This window comes from Amblyomma mixtum, chromosome 4, assembly GCF_055824585.1.
Source record: "Amblyomma mixtum isolate Tamu chromosome 4, ASM5582458v1, whole genome shotgun sequence".
Taxonomy (NCBI): domain Eukaryota; kingdom Metazoa; phylum Arthropoda; class Arachnida; order Ixodida; family Ixodidae; genus Amblyomma; species Amblyomma mixtum.
In genome coordinates, this window is record NC_143015.1 from 44,358,076 (window position 1) to 44,380,568 (window position 22,493).

General features: G+C 45.8%; 1 protein-coding gene across 1 annotated transcript in view; it reads left to right on the forward strand.

Annotated features, from left to right (window-relative positions):
- The window catches only part of LOC149346357 (uncharacterized), a 207,717-nt gene that overhangs the window by 108,285 nt on the left and 76,939 nt on the right, over nucleotides 1-22,493 (forward strand). The window lies entirely within an intron of this gene.

Consider the following 22,493-nt stretch of genomic DNA (forward strand, 5'->3'; position numbering starts at 1 on the left):
AAAATCAAACGTTGAATGCGTCAAGTACCTCATTGCTAAAGAGGGGTTCAAGTTTGTTCTGACCAGAAAGTTTTCTTCGGACCCCATAGAGTCGTTTTTTGGCTGGTTAAGGCGGTCTGCAGGAAGCAATGATCAGACAGGTGCTAGAGCGGTACTCGCTGGCGTAGAGAAGGCCTTAAAAACTGGGTTAGTGTCTGCTTCCCAACACAGCAACGTAATAGAAACGGAAAGGCAAGCACTTGGAGCACTGAACAGTGCACAGAAACTTTCAGTCACCCAGCACGCGGACGACTTTCCACCGGAGGCAAAAAGTCTCCTTGAAGACCTTCTCAGGACACAGAAAACGTTGCTGCCAGCACCAGACATTGCAGCATTTGCGATGTTAGGAGGTTATTTGGCTCGCGTCGTTCAAGAAAAAATTGATTGCAGCAGCTGCAATGCTCTTCTCACGCGACCAGCCTCATCTGAGTTTTTGTATGTTCTGTACGCCCTCAAGAGCTACGTCGAGGTGTTGCTCAACAAAAGACGGTTCTTATCAAAACCCCTGCAAGCTGCAGTCAACAATGCAGTTGAGGCTCTTGCAGAACATGGAGCACTGAAATGTGAGCTTGAGTCCAATGACCACCACAGCCAGCTTCTGAAACTCATCTGCGGAAAGTTTTTCCGCCGTTTTTGCGAACTATGCCTTATCGGTGACGGACAAGAACGATGTAGTGAAACCGCTGACATCAAAGCCTCTATCTAGAAAGATTTTGAAGTTGTGAAAACATTTTTGCATGTATGTTTTATTCTATATACGACAGTAAAATTTTTTCCGTTCACTCATCGCTCACAAAAATGCTTCCTTAATGTTTCTGCTTATATATTGGGTCAGATACGACCTATGCTAAGAATACGTGTTTTGTACAAAGAGGCACAGTAACAATTACCGTCGATATAGCTGTAAACTTAGGCATTCATCTCGGTACTGGAGCAACGTTCGATATGTATGCCCGGCCGCCGATTTCATATTTTCCTTGATGAGCAGCTTTTACTAAAGTACATGTGCACATGGCTTAACAAAAACAATTTAGCACTTTAACGATCGTGTCCGCACATCAATCTTACTAAACGGAGAGTAGTATACACAGTAGCAGAATTGCACGCAGTCTTTTACGCTGCGTGCAACTCCTGCTGCGTCCTCTGCTCCGATGGATGGATGGATGGATGGATAGGAGCGCCCCCTTTGAAACGGGGTGGTGGCAATTGCCACCATGCTCAGCTTTTCTTTATTTATTATTTTTTTTGTTTACTGTGTTGGCAATTCTCATTAAGATTCTCCATCAACTTTGCCTACGGTTTCCTACTATTCTAACCTTATGCCACATCTCTGCTTTTCAGCCACCAATCCTCCAATCGCTTTTTGCTGACTTCCACTGCAGATTTATTTACATGACCATTGTTATCTTTAAACCCCAGGGCCTCAGAAAGAGTGACTGTGCCTGCATCTACATCCGGATGGATACCATCACATTTGATTATGAGGTGTTCAATTGTTTCCACAGATCTACCACACACTGCACATGTGTCATCGTCTTCGTTAAATTTCTTTTTGTAGCTGCGCATTCTAAGGCACCCTGATCTAGCTTCAAAAAGTAGGGCACTGCCTCTTGAGTTATCATAGAAAAATTCTTTCCTGATCTGCCTTTTCCAGAATCGATATAGTTCTACACTATGTTTCTTTTCCATTGAATTCATCCAATTTTTAACTTCCGCTTTTTTAACCTGTCGTTTAATGCTCTTTCTTTCTCCATCCTCATGACCGGCATACTTACTGGTTAGTTTTCTAGTTCTTTTCCGCCACTGTGAGTCAACGTTCTTTCTGCCACAGGATGGGCGGGACAGTAACACAGCTATGACCGCCACTATTCATTTAAAAAAAATACGCTTCAACTGAAGTGCCAGCACAAACTGTAAAAGACTGCACGTGTAATTATTGCCATTTCGGGGCGAAGGCTCAATCAGTGGGGTATTTCCCGGAAATAGAACATACTGCGCACCATAACACACAGTTTTGTTCACTTGAGGATCGTACTTCGCACCGCGGTCTATGAAAAGCGGGCATCCAGGGTTCTGCTGCTCTAGACTCTTGAGCACCGTAACCATACCTGGCTCGACCAATGGTTCTTTCAATAGTTTATTACCCCTTAGCTGCATACTTGCAGGGGTGTCACTTAAACTGTGTGAAGCAAAGCCACGTGGCAAGCATAGGTTGACATACAGTCCATGCGTTTCCTGCAATATAACTAACAGAAATCTCTATCAGGCCTTTATAGGTCAATGCCCCAGTGGCACAGTTTAGTGGCCAGTTGCAAAAATATCGGACGAGTTTCCTGCGCAACTGTTGCTCAAGGAAAGGCGTTTCCTCCACACAACACACCAGACAGGTGCACTGTTTGGCCGCTTCTATGCTCAAGAAGGTGGGCACGTGGTCGGTGCACACGCCAGCCTCAAGCAAGAACACGTGGTCTGTTTCTCAAGCGTCCCTCAGTTGCAGATTCACTCGGACCATGGCAATGCACTGCGCGATAGGGGTGCTCACAGATTATTATTTGATTGTTGCGCTTGCTAAAAAAAAGTCAGCAGTTAACGCAGCTCAACATATTATAGAGGGATTTATAACAGCAGCTATACATCCAATTCCTTTCTCCTAAGCGGAAATTTGCATGTACGCACGAGCGAATGCAGATCCACTCGGACTGCGCGTTTTTTGAACACACGGACTAGCGCCTGATATTTTACTTTTCTATTTTACTTTTTTGGGCCTTCGTCAATTTCAGCGCCGAATACGTGGATAATGATGGCCGTAGGCTAAAAGCCACATAAATGTCTTGACGAGGTGCACGGCCCCATATACTTCGAATAGGCTGACAGCAAAAACACGTATACTGTGTATGAACTTATAAACAATGCGCACATGCTGGCAGGAAGAGATTATTGAGGAAAGAAATGAAAAAGAAAAGGAAATGAAAGAAAACTCAGAAAACCACGAAAAAATCACCTTATGCAACGCTATTAGAATAGCCGGCAGAGGTTATCGGTGCGTTCTGCCGTCTAGAACGTCGGGCGCCCATGTCCTTAGGACATGACATACCTTGCCGAGGAACTTTCTGGTGGTGTATTCTTTCTTGGATGTCGGGTCGATAACAACCTGGGGGAGTTCGTTGCTGGTCGCCGCAGCGCTAGCCGGGGTCTCGCTGGAGAGAGACATCACTAACAAGGGAAAACGCGATTTTCCTACTTCAGCTGCTGCAATCCGTGGCACTCACGAAATGAAACTGGCGCTACTGACCAGCAGGTGTGCGCTTTGCACAGGTCGGATCATAGTGTCACGTGCGCAAATGGAGACTCGCTATTGGTCGATGAAGTATTCAATGTATACAAGGAGTCATTGGTGCGGCGCTACCTGCGCGAGGGCCTTTCCTCGCGTGCTTCATGTGTCTTCACTGAAGTCCCCACCCGAACCGGCTGGAGCAGCTGATTCATCTATTGTAATCCCCTTTTCAGGAGCTTGAGTGAGTCATAGGTGGGCCTCCAGCTTGAATTCCAGTTACTGCCTGCTGTGGGCACCCTACAAAGCCTCCTATCTCCTTCCCTCTGCTCGCTTGAAGTATCAGCATGCTCGAAACCGGTTTCCTGCAGCTCTTAGAAGCTGCGGTACTGTCATCTGTTCTAGTGGTTCCAGTCTTCTTGTAATAGCTTGTCATAGCTGCTACCAGGGCTTGGTCATGGGCTGCATGATAAAGGCGTATTCACAGGGTATGTGCTGTGGCATTTCCCGCCTGTCTTGTGCACTCGTAGCCAACAGTGTCGGTAAACTAGCATGACGAATAGCTGTAAGCATGAGTAATTAGGTTAACACCATATGGATAGTTGAAGACCAGAGGAGCGGCGATAATCGGATTAGTCATGGGCACGGCCTTTCCCTCCACCCAGGCCATGCACAAGCATCAATCACAGAGGGGAAGTAGCCTGTCACGTGAGGCCTCGGCCTTCATCTTAGTTCGGCTTCAGAAGATTGCATTTATGCTAGTCGATGTATGCTTTCGTTGCTCATTATTAAGGCGTTTTTTTCTACCAATATGCAAGCACGGAAACGAAACACATTTCTAGGAAGTATTAGTATAGCTGAGCCCTGCTACTTATATTTGGTTTTTTGAGGCACTGCGACATGGCGGACGAGGTGATGATGGCGCCGCTTCCAAAGTGTGCGTCTTGATTGTGCAGCATCCTTCATGGTAGCTTTTATGGCCAGATAATGGGCAGTAATGCCTCTGTAGTACTGCAAGATTTCTTAGCAACAGAATAAAATGGGATTCTATGCATCGGATGTCATTTGGTCTCATTCGCTGCTGCACAGTAAAAATGTCGTCATTCGCAAATGATAGCAATGACGATCGTTGTAAAACAAAACAAAAAAACACATTTAATGGACATCACAGAATATAATTTTTTTTTAAATTGCTGAGTATTGTTTTTTTAGCGGGTGGAAACATTTCAGTGCAACATTCTTCACCAGAAAACAACTTAGTGGAGCGCTGCGAAGTGTGGCTACTAGAAAAAAAATGGACGAGAGAAGTAAACAGTAAGTACGCAGGAATCAAGGAGGGTAGAGAAAAATATAGAGCTTTAAGCGATAGATAAAACACGTAGGAGGTAAAAACAGGAACAACTCAGTTGAAAAAAGCAGATTATAGAACTAACTAGAAATTGGAGAAGGCAGATCAGAAGGAATCATTCTATGACAACTTGCCAGTGCCAAAATCTTTTAAGCCAGTTCAGCATGTATTAGGAACCGAAGGTACAAAAAGAAATTTCAGCGAGAAGTCGTCATGTGCGCAGTGTGTGGTAAATTGGCAAAAGCAATGACCACCTTATACTAGAACGTGGCGGTACGCAGATGGATATCGACGCAGGCAATCATTTTCCTTGGTGCCGGAGGGTATAGAACTAGCAAATAAATATGCTGCACAAATTAGCAATAAAGTATTTCAAGATTGGTGCCTCAGAAGCTGGGAGGTGAGCAAGAGTGGAGCTATAGGATGTGGGATTGTGTTTGAAGAAAATGGCGAATTCATAGACCTCTTTATTGCAGCATTAAAGAAATATCAAGAAAAAAAAGCCGAGCGTGGTGACAACTCCCACCACGCCGTTTCAAATTCTACACTCCTATCTACCATATAATGCCATTCCTTGCTTGTGCCGAGATTTGTGCTATTTATGCGAGGGTAATGACGTCTTTCATGTGGAGCAGTTAATTTTGACGTGCTCTAAGGGCACCATAGACTTATCAGACCAAGGTAGTGGCGCCAGTGTGGCTGGCGATTTTCGCAACATTGCGCTATAGTCGGATACAACTTAAGGGGGTGGAGACACCAAATTTGTGGTTCGCGCGTTCTTAGTTTCAAACGTTTCTTATGGCTCTACGAAGCATGATACACTCTCAAAGATTCATATATTCACAGTGAATAATTTATTATAGCATTTTTAGGTGAACGATTTTCGGTTTCGGAACGCCGAGTTGTACAGTGACGTCACAGAGGGGGAAGATCAACTACTTCGCCTGGTCACGTGGGCCCACAAAATTTGTGACGCACCTACTGCTGCATCGTCTGCTTTCTCACACACGTGCTGACCAGCGCATGAAAACAAACAACTGCATGGCTAGCAGCTCGGATTCTGACGGATCTGATTCCAATGAGTGAGGACATCGACTTTTGTTTATCACACGCTAATATCGCCTTCGCGGGTTCGCGTGAGGATGCGAAACACTTTGCAAAATGCCAGTAAGCATCGCTGCGCCGCTCTATCCAAGCTGCGCCCACAACCAGTGTCACACTTCGCTGCCGTGCAGCAGTACCTGAGCGCTGCTTGGGATGGCGTACAAATATCACAAGAAAAGACAAGATCGCCTTGTTATCAGAACTGCCAGCTATACTCGAGCAGCGACAAAGCATGTCTGCTTATGTTGGGAACTTTCGGCAACGGCACCGCTCGCGGGCGCTCCGGGCGACGAGCTCTGCTGCTGCCTGGTTGCCGTCGCTAGGCCTATAGCCTGCTTAGCAAGCGGCCGGCGCTTCGTAAGTCGCCTGCGCTATAATAAGAGGCCTACTTTTCACAAATAGTGTTAACAGAATCATCTCACAATAAAATAATTGTATGGTCAATCTCCTCGACGTCTTCGGCAGCGGAGCTAGCGGGCGCCATGCGAGCCGGACCCCAACGTCGCGCCAGCGGCAGCTGCTAGGCGCGGTTGTGGCAAGAAATTTGCTCATATCACAGTTGTTACCTCTACCAGCAGCTCAGTATTGGTCAGCGATCCTCAAAAATGACACTTTTTTCACATTTCTTGTCCCATGGTTTATTATTTACGTCAAGAACACTCTTTAGCTCGCTTTTATGACGTCGGCAGACGGTATCCAGGCTGACCTACTGGCCGGCAGACTCGGCGTACTTCACGTCCGCACAAGAAAACACGAAACAGCCATGCTACCAGAAAGGATGCTTTCTAGATTCGAGATACGACAGCATGACTGTGCTAAAAGTGGATCTTTCGGCAGCGACACTGCCTGCGGCAACGCCGGCCGACGACGTACGCGCTGGTCCCAGACTGCCAGTCGTCGCTAGGCCTAGCTGCTTTCGCATCGACTCCGCAGCTGAGGGCGCTTCGGGACTGGCCAGCGCTCAGAAACGTGCTCCGATCGGCACCCCATTACTGTGAACTCGTCCCATAATAAAAGATATGTTCGATTTCCACGACGTCTTCAGCAACGGAGCTAGTAGACGGCAGGCGAAGAGCACCACGTAGCAGCAGTACAAAACCGGCAATGGGATGAAATTTGCTTGCATCGCAGTCATCACTTCTACTAAGAACTCGGTATTTGCCAACGATCGTCAGAAACGATGCATTTTTGATATTCATATATATGCCAAGGTTTGCTATGAACGTGAACAAACAATACTATCGCATTCTTCAGATGCCGGCGTTCGGCACGAAGACTGGCGCAGGCCGCCCGGCTCCAAGAAGTGCGCCCTATGTCATCATGATGCTGCCGCTCTCCGCCCTCGCATTTGCTGCCGCTTCCCTATGTTGTTGTTGTAGCAGGCCGGACGCAGGCAACGAGCTGCAATCGGACGTTGCGACGCTGTTCGCAACGGCGCGCCGCAAAACCGAGCGAGTGGCGGTTAGCAGCAAACGCGGCTCGCTGGTGCGTCGACTGCGCTCACACGGCTGTGCCCCGCTCATCGTACATCACTGTATTTTAATATGACGTCACTAAAACTTCAATTTTTCTACACCCCTTGTGACGTCATGGTTGATGGCGCTAGCGATGGGTCTAGATCGTGAGAGTGAGCATTTAGGTAATCTTTGGAACCGTATTAAAATATATTTTAAACGTTTGTTGCGTCCAACACCTGGCTGTGAGTGCCCTTGTATGCATAGGAATCCCATAGCAGGCTTTTTATAGCTTCAAAATTTGGTGTCTCCACCCTTTTAAGTGTACAGTGAATTCGCTCCGCCCACATTCAGCCTCCGCGCACAAGATTGCTCCACGACAAATAAGTAGTCCGTTGCTTAAACGTTTCTTGTTACGTAAACAAGAACCTTAGCACAAGAAAAAAATTATGAACTCTAGAATTCTAATACGTCGATTGTTTATATAGTCAAACATTAAAAAGTTCGTTTCGTTTACTGTTGCGACTGGCCAGCGGAGCAATACAAGACGCCGCGGACGGCGTCCCAGTGTTAGCAGTTGCTGTTTTTATAAATTGTATCCTGCTATAGGTGAGAGACGTGTTTACGGAATCTGCCAAATAGAGAGCGAAGCGTCCATGCGTGGCCGATGTCTCTGGCGAACAAAAGCATGTCCCTAGGGAAAAAAGTACTTTGACACAAATGCCCTTCATCCTTGCTTTGTGACTGTAATGGGGGCGATAATTTGAAATGAAAACGGCGTTTTTGAATTTCTTCTTTGGAAAAAAAGGGGTAGATTCCCCTTACTCTGCGTCAGAAGGAAATTGGAGGAAGGACACCATAAATCACTGTGTAATATTTCCAGTGAACCCAAAAGATCTATGCCTTATCCATCCTGTCACTAACAGTAAGGAAAAGAAATGTACGGCTACTTATGCCTCACACCTTATGCCCTCTCTTTTTGTGTTCCTAGCATGGGTGAGAACGCAATGCGAACACGAGGTGCAAGTAGAGACAGGTTCCCTCCAGGGGAAGGCAACATGGTACCCTTTCGACATGTGCCCTTTACACCCGACCTCGAAAACTGATGGCAACCAATCCCCTCTCCATTTCTGAAATGATTACAATAGAGGGCGACTGAATCATCTCCTCTCATGGTAACCCCTGTGGTGGGTAGTGCAGGCAGCCAAAACTCCGTCTGTGAACGAGGGTTCCTGATTGGATAGCATCTTCCTGTAAGTCAGCTTTCCTGGTATTTTGGAAGTAGTCACTGTTGTTTTCGGGGATCCATTTCTACTTACTGACTGGATTGTATTCCCAAGAGGAGAATGCACTTCATGAATTTGTATTGTGGGGATGAAGCATCATTTTGACGTCGCGTTCATCCTTACTCTAAGGCCGCGCTTCATTAACGCCCATATTTTTAATCCCTTTAGATTGAGGCCGCTGCGTGCCTCCGGTTTACGCGGAGGTTTCTCAATAAAGCCACGAGCTCCCCACCCGCGCGTTTCCAGCAAACATCCACAAAAGTGCGGAAGTCTATTGTCCGCGTGCAGAGTCACCAGGACTGCCCACTCCTAGCATTGAAGAAAGCGCGCCAGCGAATTCCCATGTCACGTCAGCGGAAACATGGGAACCTGCTAAGAGTTCCAGGAAGGGCCCTTTTGTTTGCTGGCATTACTGCCAACACTGATGCATAGCGGGGTTCGTTTCCTGCCTCTGCCACTAGACAGTGCCATGTTGATTCAGCCAGTAAGTCCCCCTAACGTTTACCTGGAACTCGTCATCCTTGAAGAGGGGACGCGTGAAGCATATAAATATGCAAGCAAAAGCATTGGACACGTGCTTCTACAAGAAGATGTCTGCAGCACTACGTAAGGCAGAGCTCTCTCGTGCAGTCAGGGCTGCAAGAACACAAAAAATATATTTGAGCAGTGTACGACTATTAATCAAACAATAAGTGCAGCAATTGAAAACATAGTTTGGACTGGTAGATTTAGATGGTAGAGAGTGCTTTAATCACTAGTGAAATTAACAGACAAGGCCCGTATGGTAACAACTCTGCAGAGGCCTGCCGCAAGGTAGTGAAAGTATTTCTAGGTACCCTGGTAGTGATGCGTCGCCATTTTCCAACATGGCTTCGGCGGTGTTGGTTGTGTCGCCTGTGTGCCCTACACCGACAGTGCGCTGTTTTGCCAAGCAGGCGATCTCAGTTGGTTTCTTAAAGTGCTTCACGTCGTGAGCGGGGGCAGTTCAAGTTCATGCGCTCATCAAGAGGACGGCAAAACTCACCCAGGTGAGCGAGCGAACGCTTTACCAGCGGACAACGCAGGCGTTGAAGGCAGGCCGCATGTTGTCCCCGAAGAAGCCAGCAGTGTTACAGTGATGGTCAACGCGCCATATCATTCTTTGAAACAGGATAAACTGCGGCGGATGAGTAGCCTCGAAAATGGACATACAGAGTTGGCTGTCTGGAAAAGGTGTCGCGTGTAGCCGCGACGTGGTGAAGGCCGAGCTTGTGAAGCTTGCCATCAACGTGAACACAGGTGGGTACCGCAACTGTATGCACTGCATCGCTGAAGCTGCTGACCATCTCGTTGTGCGCCTGCCAACTTACCACTGCCAAATGAACGCTATAAAGCTTGTTTGAAGCGACGTCAAAGGTTCCGTGGAAAATCAAAACAAGGCGTTTAAGCTCCGAGACGTGGAGCCTCTGTTTTGGGCTCCACGATTGCGATTTTGATTTACAAACGACAACACAGCCAACAAAAGTAAAGAAAAGGACGAGCGTAGTTCCAACTGCAACCTCCCAGTTTTAAAAAGAACGCTGTATCCATCCATCCATCCCTGTTCCATCCAAGCGCCCTGCTTTTCTCTGCTGACCGTCCTAGCTCTATGGCGATAGAAAAGGGTTTCAGCTCATGCTAAAGAGGGTGACGATTTGCTTGGGTACAAGAACTGGGCATGAGCAAATAGCTGAGTCAGTTTAGCAATATGGGAATCATAGGCTCGCCATTCTTGTGGTGCCACAGTGGCTCCCCGTGGAAAACTTAATGCGATATATGTTTCATGTCTGCTGGCGATCGTTTCACAACTTTCCGCTTTTATCAGTGGCTGAAAACGCATGTCACAATAATTATCCCTCTTTTGTTGCTCTTAGCTGCAAATAAAAGAAGGCACGTGCATCAACAATTCCTGTCGAAGATCAGAAAGATGCTTCGATGGCCATTACCATAACGGCCGGCTACGCACAGCAAGGAATTTTACCAGAACAGTCAACGTATACAAAGTTAGGGCCGCCTCAGCCATCTAACTGCAGGTACGAATGTCACGTACGGAAACTACCATTTTTCCAAGGCCACTGGTGACCAACAATTTCTCACTAACGTTCATTTTTATTCCGTATCCGGCTTACTGGACTATGAGGAACCAAAGTGCAGTTTTATGCATCTTTACCTTCCGAAAACTCAAACGTATCGTTCAATGCCCGAAGAGCGTAAATTTTACCCAACCGCAGGGTCACTTAGCTGTGCTTGTGCGAATTTTTTGGGCGCGTATTTCTCGTGTTTCGCGCTGAGCAAGCGAAACCTAGTCTTAACATTTGCTGGAAAATCGTCAGGATGTAAGCTTGTCGAGGTTTTCGCACGATTTCTTCGTCATATTTGGTCCCCGCAGGGAGGCGTCTGCAGCATGCAGACGTTGGTGAGTGGCGACACCACGGGGTTAACCCGAGCATCCGCAGGGACATCCCCACAGGGGGATGATGGTGAACAATGCGTCACCACGGACCCGAGCATCCGCGCTTAGCCGTGCGTGGCATCGCCGTGTCCGGGGAAAAGGGGATCCTGGTGGTTGAGTCGATGCCGAGCGTTTGGACCTTTAAGGCCCCTCGGCGGAGGCAACACACCACTTTGGCCCCAGCTTCCTGTAGACGGCACCTCCGGCCTGACCCGACCGGGGGAAATCGGCAGTCGCCTTTTCCTGTTCTCCTCTCCATCTTTCACTTTCCTATCTCCTTTCTTACAACTCTCCTGTATCCTCCTCCCTTCTTGGTTTTTTCCTCTTTTTCCTGGCGGCGAGGGTTAACCGTGTGTGACCAACTACCCTGAGTTGAGTCATATTAGGTTATAGTTAAGGTGTACAGCTGGCGTAGGCAGGACTTGCTTTCAAGTTCCTGTCGCGTCCCCTTGTTGGACTCCATGGTGGGTGGCTGGCACCATGACCGAAAAACATCAATTTTTTATGGCTCCCCCCCTTTCAAAACCTGATCGCTCTCTGAAAAGAGGGCGGACCGATGCAAGCGACTTTTTCCAAAAAAGAAAGATAACTTTCCCGAAATTCCATGTTGTACATAGCAATGCAGAAGAAAAACAAGCAAGACTGATATCCCCGTTCCTGGTAGCAAAGTGCTTGACAGATACCTTGGGCCTTGGGTACAAGGTATCAAAAATGGCCAGTGGTGACTTACTACTCGAATTGCATGACACCGTCCAGTACTCTAAACTCTCAAACCTCGTGTCCATAGGGGAGATTCCGATCTCCGTTACTTCACATCGATCTCTAAACACTGTCCGAGGCGTCATATCTGAAATCGACTTTGTCCACCTATCTGAAAAAGAAATGCTTGAGGGCCTTACTGATCAAGATGTCATAAATGTTCAGCGAATAAAGATCAGGAAGGACAACAAAGAAATTGACACGAAACACCTCATCCTCACTTTCAACACTAGCATACTGCCTGAAAGCATAGAAGTCGGATATCTGAAAATAAATGTAAGACCGTATATTCCCAACCCACGCAGATGTTTCAACTGCCAGAGATTTGGCCACGGCTCACAGAGTTGTCGCGGCCGCAAAACTTGCGCAAAATGCTCTTCGAAGGAACACCAATCCGAAGAATGTGTTGCTAACCCACGGTGTGCAAACTGTGAAGGAGACCATGCTGCCTACTCCAGAGCTTGTCCTTCATGGAAAAAAGAAAAAGAAATTATTACTCTCAAGACTACACAAAACATTTCTTTCAAAGAAGCACGAAGGCAATACGCTCAGACAAACAAATTCACCTTCACTGCAAAAACAAACTTCGCCGATGTGGTGCGTGGGCGCGGCACACCACACCAGGCTACGGCACCTGTCCAGGCCACACGCAGTGAGCCTGTGGCGGGGCCACCCGTGCCCCCGTGTGGAGTAGCTGGCGCTACTCCGCAAACCCCAAAGGAGGCAACGCAGACCCCCGGGTCGGCGGGCCTCAAGACCTCTTCCCACAGGTCGAGGTCAAACTCGAACGCGAACGTGCCTTCTGCACGGTCGTCCAGCGCCTCCGCAGAGGCGATGGACACGACCCCGGGCAGCCCCGCGCCGTCCACGTCGGACGGTCGGCGGAGCTCTCTGGATCGATCAAAAAAAGACAGGCCCCGAGTCACAGGGCCATCAAAAACTTGATCTAGTTTTTCACCCGATACAAACACAAAAATAAGATGGCTTTCGTAATACAATGGAATTGTAGAGGACTTTTAAACAATTACAGTGACATAAAAGACATACTAGGAGCACACACTCCTGTCGCCTTATGTCTACAAGAAACAAATTTAGGTCCCCAAAAAAATAACTTTCTTAAGAATTACACTGTTTTCCGCCGCGATCGGGAACAGGCGAGCCGACTATCGGGAGGCGTAGCCATCATAGTGAAAAGCGGCGTCCCTGCTCAAGAGATCAGACTCAAAACAAAACTTGAGGCAGTTGCAGTCAGCATTGTCAGCTACAAAACAATTACAATCTGCTCTGTATATATTCCTCCACATCTCACACTAACAGTCCACGATCTACAAGGCCTCATTGATGAACTTCCAGAACCATATCTAGTAGTCGGGGATTTTAACGCTCACTCCCCTTTTTGGGGAAGCGAGCACTGTGACTCTAGGGGTCAAATAATTGAAGATTTTATCCTCACAAGTAATGTATGTCTTTTAAATACAGAAAAAGCCACATACTGCTCCCCTACCTCAGGGAAAATGACCTTTTTAGATTTGTCGTTTAGTTCACCTTCTGTTTTTAACGATTTTAACTGGGACGTCATTGACAATCCATATGGCAGCGATCACCTCCCTGTACTAATCACTTTAACATCCCCACCGGAAATAATCCCCACAAGGCCACGGCGTTGGAAGCTTCACCTCGCCGACTGGTCAATTTTTAGAGCAAAGGCAACTTTAGAAGATATAGTTTTAGGAAATCTTACCGTTGACCAGATAAACGAAAAGTTCACTAATTGTATCATAACTGCCGCACTCACAGCTATTCCTCAGTCATCAGGAGTGGCGCGACAAAACCATAAAGTATGGTGGACAAAAGACTGTAAAGAAGCGAAAAAACAACAAAACAGAGCTTGGGGTAAATTCCGTAGGTATCCGACTCATGAAAATTTCCTAAATTTTAAAAAAGCAAAAGCTAAAGCTCGGTATGTTCGTCGCAGTGCCGAAAAAGCTTCATGGCAGAATTATGTTTCAACTATCAACAGTCAGATCCCATCTAAAAAAATGTGGGAGCAGGTTCGAAAAATAAACGGTAACTTTTCACCATTTACAATTCCTTTTTTAACAACACCCGGAACACAAACAAGCATAGACGAACAGGCAGACATCTTAGGAGAACATTTCACTGCAGTTTCAAGTTCATCACACTACACGCAGTCCTTTTTAAAATACAAAAATACAGCTGAAAAACAGAGGCTCCCAACAACTGGAGGTGCAAATGAAAAATACAATAGTCTAATTACCCGCCAAGAAATCAACAGAGTACTGTCTGCCGGAAAAAAAACTGCTCCAGGACCCGACCATATACATTATGAAATGCTTGCACATCTTTCTGAGCCTGCCATAGCAGCACTTTTAAGATTCTTCAACACAGTTTGGATGTCAGGGAAAATACCTGTAGCCTGGAAGAAAGCTATTATTGTACCGTTCCTTAAACCTGGTAAACCCCCAACCTCTCCTAGCAATTATAGACCCATAGCCTTAACCAGTTGCCTCGCCAAATCCTTCGAAAGTGTCCTAAATATCAGACTAACCTTTGTTCTTCAATCCTGTGAACTGCTTGATATCCATCAGTGTGGATTTAAGAAAGGATGCTCCACTACAGATCACCTAGTCCGTCTCGAAAATACAGTCAGAGAAGCTTTTATACACAAACAGCACTGTCTTAGCGTCTTTTTTGATTTAGAAAAAGCATATGATACAACCTGGAGGTTCGGGATTCTCCAGGACTTAGCTGAGCTCGGCATCCGTGGCAGAATGCTCAACTGCATTAAAGACTTTTTGTCTAACCGCTCATTTAATGTCCGCCTAGGCTCGACCCTTTCGAGGGACTTCATTCAGGAAAATGGAGTTCCTCAAGGGTGCATTTTAAAGGTGCACTGAAGAGGATTCTGAACTTGTCTTTTTGCCGCGGGAACTCGATCTACACGTTCCTAGCATTCTCAGAAACTGCAAATTATTTCTCTGTATGGCCGATTTTCCTAATTAAATCGAATTAACGTCCGGCTCCCGCCCTTTTTTTTGAATTCTGCCTCGTACGATGGGCGGAGTCGACCAACGCGTGAAGTTCCTTTCAGCCAGCTCCGTGGAGGCTTTGCTTTGCTTTATTTTGTTTTTTAGGTTTCCATGAATAAATAGTTTCATTCGCAGATAATATAGCCGCAAAATAAGCCCGCAGAAATAAAAATACGCGCGGACTATTTGCTACTACGGACTACTACGTATTACTCCGCCGATGGCAGAGCGGCAAGCCGCCACGGGACTGGGTGAAAGGCACTCCACGCGTTGGTCGACTCCGCCCACCGTACGAGGCAGAATTCAAAAAAAAGGGCGGGAGCCGGCCGTTAATTCGATTTAATTTGGGAAATCGGCCATACAGGGCAATAAGTCGCAGTTTCTAAGAATGCTAGGAACGTGTAGATCGAGCTCCCGCGGCAAAAATACAAGTTCAGATTCCTCTTCAGTGCACCTTTAAGCACAACTCTGTTCGTTGTAAAAATGAATTCTATTAGAAAAATAATCCCAAGGTCCATTATGTACTCCATGTATGTTGATGATCTTCAGATAGCGTGCACATCTTCCAATATATCCACATGCGAACGACAAGTACAGCTTACAATCAACAAAATGGCAACATGGGCAGACAAGAATGGTTTCCAGTTCTCAACACAGAAAACAGTAGCCTTACATTTTTCACTCAAACGAGGCTTGCACACAAATCCAACATTACACCTCAACCAAACCGAGCTGCCTTTCAAAAAGGAACACAAATTTCTAGGCATCACCTTCGACAAAAAACTTACTTTCCTGCCTCACATAAACGCACTGAAAAAGAAGGCGTCGCTAGCACTGAACATACTGAAAGTCCTATCACGCAAACACTGGGGTTCTGATCGGGTATGTCTTCTACACATTTATCGCTCTGTAGTACGTTCCGTTTTAGATTATGGTTGCATAGTGTATGGATCAGCAAGGCCATCGTACTTGAAGCGACTGGATCCTGTGCACAATTCGGGATTGCGCCTTTCAACTGGTGCATACAGGACGTCACCCATAAATAGCCTGTACGTCGAAACCAATGAACCACCACTTGCAGACAGACGAACAATGCTCACATGCTCATACATTTTAAAGATCCGTTCCCAGCCTAAACACATCTGTTACCCACTCGTTACAAAGTGCCCATCCCGAACACTATTTACTAACAAACCTCTAACAATCAGACCACTTCTTCTCCGCTTTGAAGAGAAATGCCAAGAACTAGACATAATAAACGTATTACCTAATATTGCCCGCAAACCTGATCCACTCCCGCCTTGGTACTGCCTACCATCTGTGTGCGACTTCACATTAACACAATTTCGGAAAAAACATACACCACATGAACAGATATTACAAGAATATTTAGCACTGAACGAAAAATACGAAGAATACGAAGCATTTTATACCGATGGATCAAAATCGGCGCACTACGTGGGAAGTGCTGTAGTTCAGAATAATTGGGAAAAAATAGTACGGCTACCTGAGTGTACATCCATTTTCACCGCCGAGTGTTACGCAGTCTTGCTAGCTGTAGAAAAAATAATAAATGAGAACATTCAGAACAGCATCATTTACACTGATTCTCTGAGCATATTAACCTCACTTCACCATAACAATGCAGTGACACCACTAATTGGTGATATCATACACAACATAAGAAGCGCCACAATACAGGGACAAGACATAAAATTTTGCTGGGTTCCCAGTCACATTGGAATAGCTGGAAATGAGAAAGCAGATGAATGCGCTGGAAAAGCTCGAAAAAAAGAAATAAAGAAAGTGTACATTCCCTACAAAGATGGTATGAAGTTGGTGCAGTGCAAATTAAGAAATAAATGGCAGTCGCAATGGAACATCGAAAGAAATAATAAGCTACATTTAGTAAAACCCATCCTAGATGAATGGAAATCATGCTCACACCAAAAACGATTCATCGAAGTTATTTTATGCCGTCTCCGTATAGGACACACACATCTCACACACAACTTCCTGCTAACAAAGAAAGACAAACCTGTTTGTGAGCAATGCGGGCATGAACTTACCGTAAACCACATACTACTATCATGCACAAAACTTGAACCATTAAGAAAAAAATATTTTGCTGCATTTTACAAAGAACATATCCCATTTCATCCAGCGCTGATTTTAGCTGAACATGCACTCGTTAGTATACTTGATGTTTTTAGCTTTTTAAGGGAAGCCGGTGTGCTTCAAAACCTGTAATGTTCCGACCCTGTGCTTCTCTACTTAGAACGATACACCTCAGCCACTTTCTCAGTCCTGAGAAGGAGGCCGAGGTTTTTATCTGAGTAGTTGGGGACCTCGAGATCCTTGCCGAGCCAAGGATGTCTGCGGAGGCGACCCAACCTTTAAAAGTTTCTGCTCTCAGACATTTTTAAAATTCTTGTCTTTCATCAGCTAGTTAGTAAAAATAACTTTTAGGCCCTTTACACCACCGTTTTTATACACTTTGTCTTCAAACTTTGCTCGAGCCAATTTTACAAAACCTTGTTCTTGGCGCATGATAGCCTTAGCCGCTTATGCGCCATTAAACACAACACAACACAAACACTCGTCATATTTGGCCCTCGTGATCGCAGCGGCTTCGGGACTTCGGAACACATAGTCCGGACGCTCTAGAAAATCGGTGATACGCCAAGAAGTGATTCTGCGCTAAAAGCAAAAGAAAAAGTGGTCAGGGCATGTCCGTTTGGACATTTGTCAGATTACATGAGCTTACGTGGAAAGCAAGTCGGGTACGGCCGTGCTTTGAAATTGGAGATTGAATTTTCGTGATCTGCTGCTCCGCTTTCAGTCGTCCAGGAAGAAAAGGTCACAGTCGGGGATCGGAGCCAGCAGCGCTGAAATGTAGTTTTCGTCCAAGTCAGCAGGCTCGTCATTTTGCGCCACATGAAGCTGCTCCTGAAAGCTCTTACCAGACTGCTTTCGTGTAGGCTGAAGAGAACTTTGGTCGACAGGAAGAGTGTCAACACCCGAGTGTCCGGCATCCTCAGTGCCGCCCTGGCTGCGGTACCGCTTACAGGTTCATCTGTGAAGACCTAAGAAGCTTCAGATACATACCTTCACATTCCTCTCACGTCCGTTTATGGCTCCTTGCTCTCGATATGGATGGACGGGGCTTCGCGGATTGGTCGTCGTTGCCTTCGTCCTCCACTGGGTCAGTGGAAATGAGCCAGGACCAATCTTGAATAAGCAGCCGTAGCATGATGCGTTTGCGAATGCAGGGGTCATTGTTCGCACGATTAGTGCCGCCTGGGTAGGTGTCGCACCTTCTGCACGACGTTATTAGTAGTTTCATGTTTTGTTTTTATGTCCATGCCACCCGTCCGCTGGTGAAGGAGAAGGTGGCTGTTGGTGTCTGCAAGCGAACCAGTAAAGTACACACAAGAAAACAATTTTTCGATTCCATCAAATCCAGCAGGCGTAAAGGCAAACATCAGGGCATTGACCCCTGAGATGGGCATGGCACCCCTTCCAGCAGTAAGGTGAAAAAAATGTGAACTTTGCCCTGCCTGAGCACTGAGCGAGTATTAACGGAAAGGCGCATGTAAAACTGAGAAACGTCCCTGGAACATACATCCCCGGAAAAAAGGTCTCTTGAGGAAGCACCGTCTAGGAAAAAATGTCCCCAAGTGACGAAGAAAATTTCTTCCGGAACCGACTTGACAGAAAATTGCCCTCTTTATTAGACTCTTCTTGGGATTTGAGAATACGTGTAAGCATGAAGTATTTTGTAGTACCAGATGGCGCCATGGTCGTGCAGTCCAGGCCATGCTAAGGAAAAGCACTTCTGCAGGTGACTCCGCAGAAGCGCCGAACGATCAAAAGATGCACTTGTTCTGGACCACTTCCGTTTCGCCTCCATTATTGTTCTTCATGGACGCGCCGTATCTGTGCGTTGTTTATTCGCTTCCGTGCCAACATATGCAATCTTTGTAGCTTGCAAAGTTACATCTTGCCAAGAAGAAACGCCGTCCAAGCCCTGTTATCACGGTGAAGAAATGCAGCTGGAAGCAAAGAAATACACCAAGGACAAAAATACATGGAAGCTACATCTACAAATGATGATGCAACACAAAATCAGTAAAATGTGACGACAGTAAGAGGAAATGAGTTGCTGGGTGAAAACGAATACAATTTAGCTTGGAGTTGTATGTTTAAAGTTTCTTTGAAAAAGGTTGAGAACGCGGGAAGCTTTGGCAGTTATCGCGTCGACGTATGCCGTCCAATCCAACTTCGCTGTAAACGTGATACCGAGATACTTTACGCTGTACTTTGTCTGTACAGCAGATTGATTTAGATTATAGTTGCCCATATCTTCTTTTTTGTTTGTGAACTGCATGAGATAACATTTAGTTGTGTTGAGTGTCATCTTCCATTTGTCGCACTACGCACATACCTTGCCAAGGTCAGACTGCAACAGAATGGTATCATTTGTGCATGTGACAGTATGGTAAACAACACAGTCATCGGCGTACAGCCTAACACGGGAGCACAGTTCACTCGGCAAATCATTTACAAAAACAAGAAATAACAAAGGTCCAAGAACCGAGCCTTGCGGCACGCCCGATAAAACCTGAACAGACTACGAAGTGACACCGTTTATAATTACCCGTTGTTGCCGTGCATACAAATAATCTTGAATCTATCCAAGAAGTCTAGAAGGTATGCCTAAATATGATAACTTCGTTAAGAGCGGAGAATGCGAAATCACGTCAAAAGCCTTGCGAAAGTCAAGAAAAACTGAGTCCATTTGAACACCCCTATCAATAACGTTCCGCGACATCATGAACGAATTCAGTGAGCGCAGTTGTACACGTTAGTCCCGAACGAAAACCATGTTGAGCGGTAGTGAAGAAATCATTACCATTAAGGTGCTTCATGAGATCAGAATATATTATATGCTCCAGAGTTTTACAAGAAACATAGGTGAGGGACACCGGTCTGTAATTACATATATTTGCGCGTTCACCATCTTTGTGTATTGGGGTTATGTTCGCAAGTTTCCAGTCATTTGGGAGTTTCTTATCATTCAGGGATCTATTGAATATTGTGACCAAAAATGGAGCTATTTCTATTGCACATAGCTTCAAAATATGATTAGATATACCGTGTGGACCGTGGGCAGAATGGGAATTTAGATTAGACAACACAGCCATCACACCCGTCTCAGTTAGCATTATATCTTCCATTTCCGACAAGCGTGCGAAACTTTCCGTGACTAGATTGAGATCTGCTTTATCACTGACAAATACTGAGTGAAAGTACGCATTAAAATAATTTTCAGCTTTACTCAACTCGTCTGCTACAACGCTGTTATTATGCACCAAAGACGGAATTCCAATGTTATCTTTTTTGGTATTTTTAATATGCTTCCACACTTGTTTTGGATTAACTCTTATCTTTTCCGATAAAGACGATAGGTGATTACGCTTAGCACTTTTCAGTTGTGTCTTAAGTGAACACGTCAATAACTTCAATTTTGCGAATAAGGAGGGGCTCTTAGTTTTACGATATTTCTTATATAGTGTGGTCTTTCTTCTAATGGATCTATGTAACTCCCTTGAAATCCAAGGTTTGTCCGTGCGTAGTTTCCCTGGTACAGTCTTAGAAGGAACGTACGCTGTAAACAAGTAGAGGAGCTTGTGCTTATAAATGCGATCCACAAGCCATCCACGTCACATGTTTCGCTTTAACTGAAAAACAAAGGCAAGTAATTTAATAAAGCATTCTTTACAGCATCGTAGTTCCCTCTCTCGTACAGAAATATTTTTCTTGAACGCCGTTTTGAAATTCGGGTTTCTTTCAAAAATAGTGGCGGCAAACGCTTCATGGTCACTTATTCCCGGTGCCACTGTAACAGATTCAACCGCACCGTTTTGGTTGCTAAAAAGCAAATCTAAGACATTTGCACCAGTTGTGCATAAGCCAGTCGGAAAACCGACAAATTGAAAGAGCCCATAGTTCCGGATCATCTCGTAAAAGGCTCAGTGTAGCGCTGATCTACTGTGTTCGACAGGAAGGCGATTGTTCCGTAGAACATCAGGAATGTTAAAATCGCCTCCCAGAATAATCATATCTGATGATAAGCTTGACAGCGATCTCGATATACTGTGAAATATTTCCGGGTTGTTTGAACTTGGTGGCCTGTAGAATGATCCTACTGCAAGGCTCTCCATCTGACAAAATTATTTTGCACCTCACAGCTTCTGCACCATCATGAACACAGCTGATTGGTACACTTTGGATATCGTCGCGTACAAGAACAAACACTCCACCGCATGCGCGTCTCGATCCTTTCGATATGCTATACAGCACGAGGGAAAAACTTCAGAGCTTGTTATATTGTGGTGAAGCCAAGACTCAGTTCCAGTAACAGCGTGAGCCTGTGTCACCCCTACTAAGCTGGCAAAATCAGCAGACTTGTTCCAAACACTCCGACAATTCACCATAAAAAAAGATAGTTGGCTCCTTGAGTGTTTATTATGACGGGGAGGGGTACACGATTGCTATTGCACAAGCTCACGAACAGAATCAGTAGCGCTGTCAAAAAGATATTCTTTCCCATAAATTATTAGTTTATCGTACTTTAATGCGTAGTTAGCGTTCAGACCTCGGGCATACGCACTTAACCTGCTCCTTGGCTGATGCACACTGGGCGAGTAGTCTTCACTCACTGAGTAACCGGTATCCTTAAATTTAGATGCAACAGAAAGAACCCGCTGTTTGCCCTTAAACAAGTTGAATTTAACAATGATTAGTCTCTTTTTATTTTCAACATGCCTGCCTATTCTATGCACTCTATCTATTGCTGCGGGATCAATTTTAACACCTAGTTTATCGTCGCAGACTGATATGATCTTAGCCTCCGAATCATTCCATGATTCTTTGTCGGTATGTGAAGCACCAAAAAAGAGCAAGTTATTTATACTGGACCGGTTTTCCATGTCATCTTGTTTTGCTAGCACCGCATTTACAGCATTTGTCAGCTGGCTATGTCGGGATTTTAACTCATCCTTTTCAGCGTTGGCTGGCTGTTCAAACAGACCTTCAAGTTTTGAACACACCGTTCCGATTTTGTTTTCAATTCTTTCTTGGTGTTCTCGCAGAGCTTCCAATTCTTTAAGAATATTTTCTTGTACTTCGAGAATTCGTGGTAGACACTTCACGGCAGCAACGAGTTCACTATTCGTGTCTTGGGGGGTGGGGCCTGGATTTAGCTCCACGTCACCACAGAGCAGCAGTAGCAAGAAGAAAAATGCAGCGTTTCTCAACAGTACGAACCGGCGTCTAACGTGATGTCTAACTACGTGAGAATCACGCATGCAGCGAAACATGTGGGGCGTTACCGGCAAAAAATAGAAACTGAATTTTGCAGAACGTAGACCAACCTGCGTCAGCAGAAGTAAACGTGTGAATCGCAGCACCGACATTTCGCCGCTTCCACGCACCGATGTCGCTGTGACGCCAGCCGGTCTTTGTGGTCGCCAGTCCACCACAGCCACCGACAAGGCAGCACAATGTTCGTGGCAAGCAGCGTCGAATCCGTCCGAACCGACCGTGGGGAAAACTTCGCAGCCGTAGTGATGAAAGCCACTTTTCTTCGGGAATGAAGCATCCAGGCAGCCGCTGTCATGCCTCGTTAACAGGAAGGCCTGCGTCAG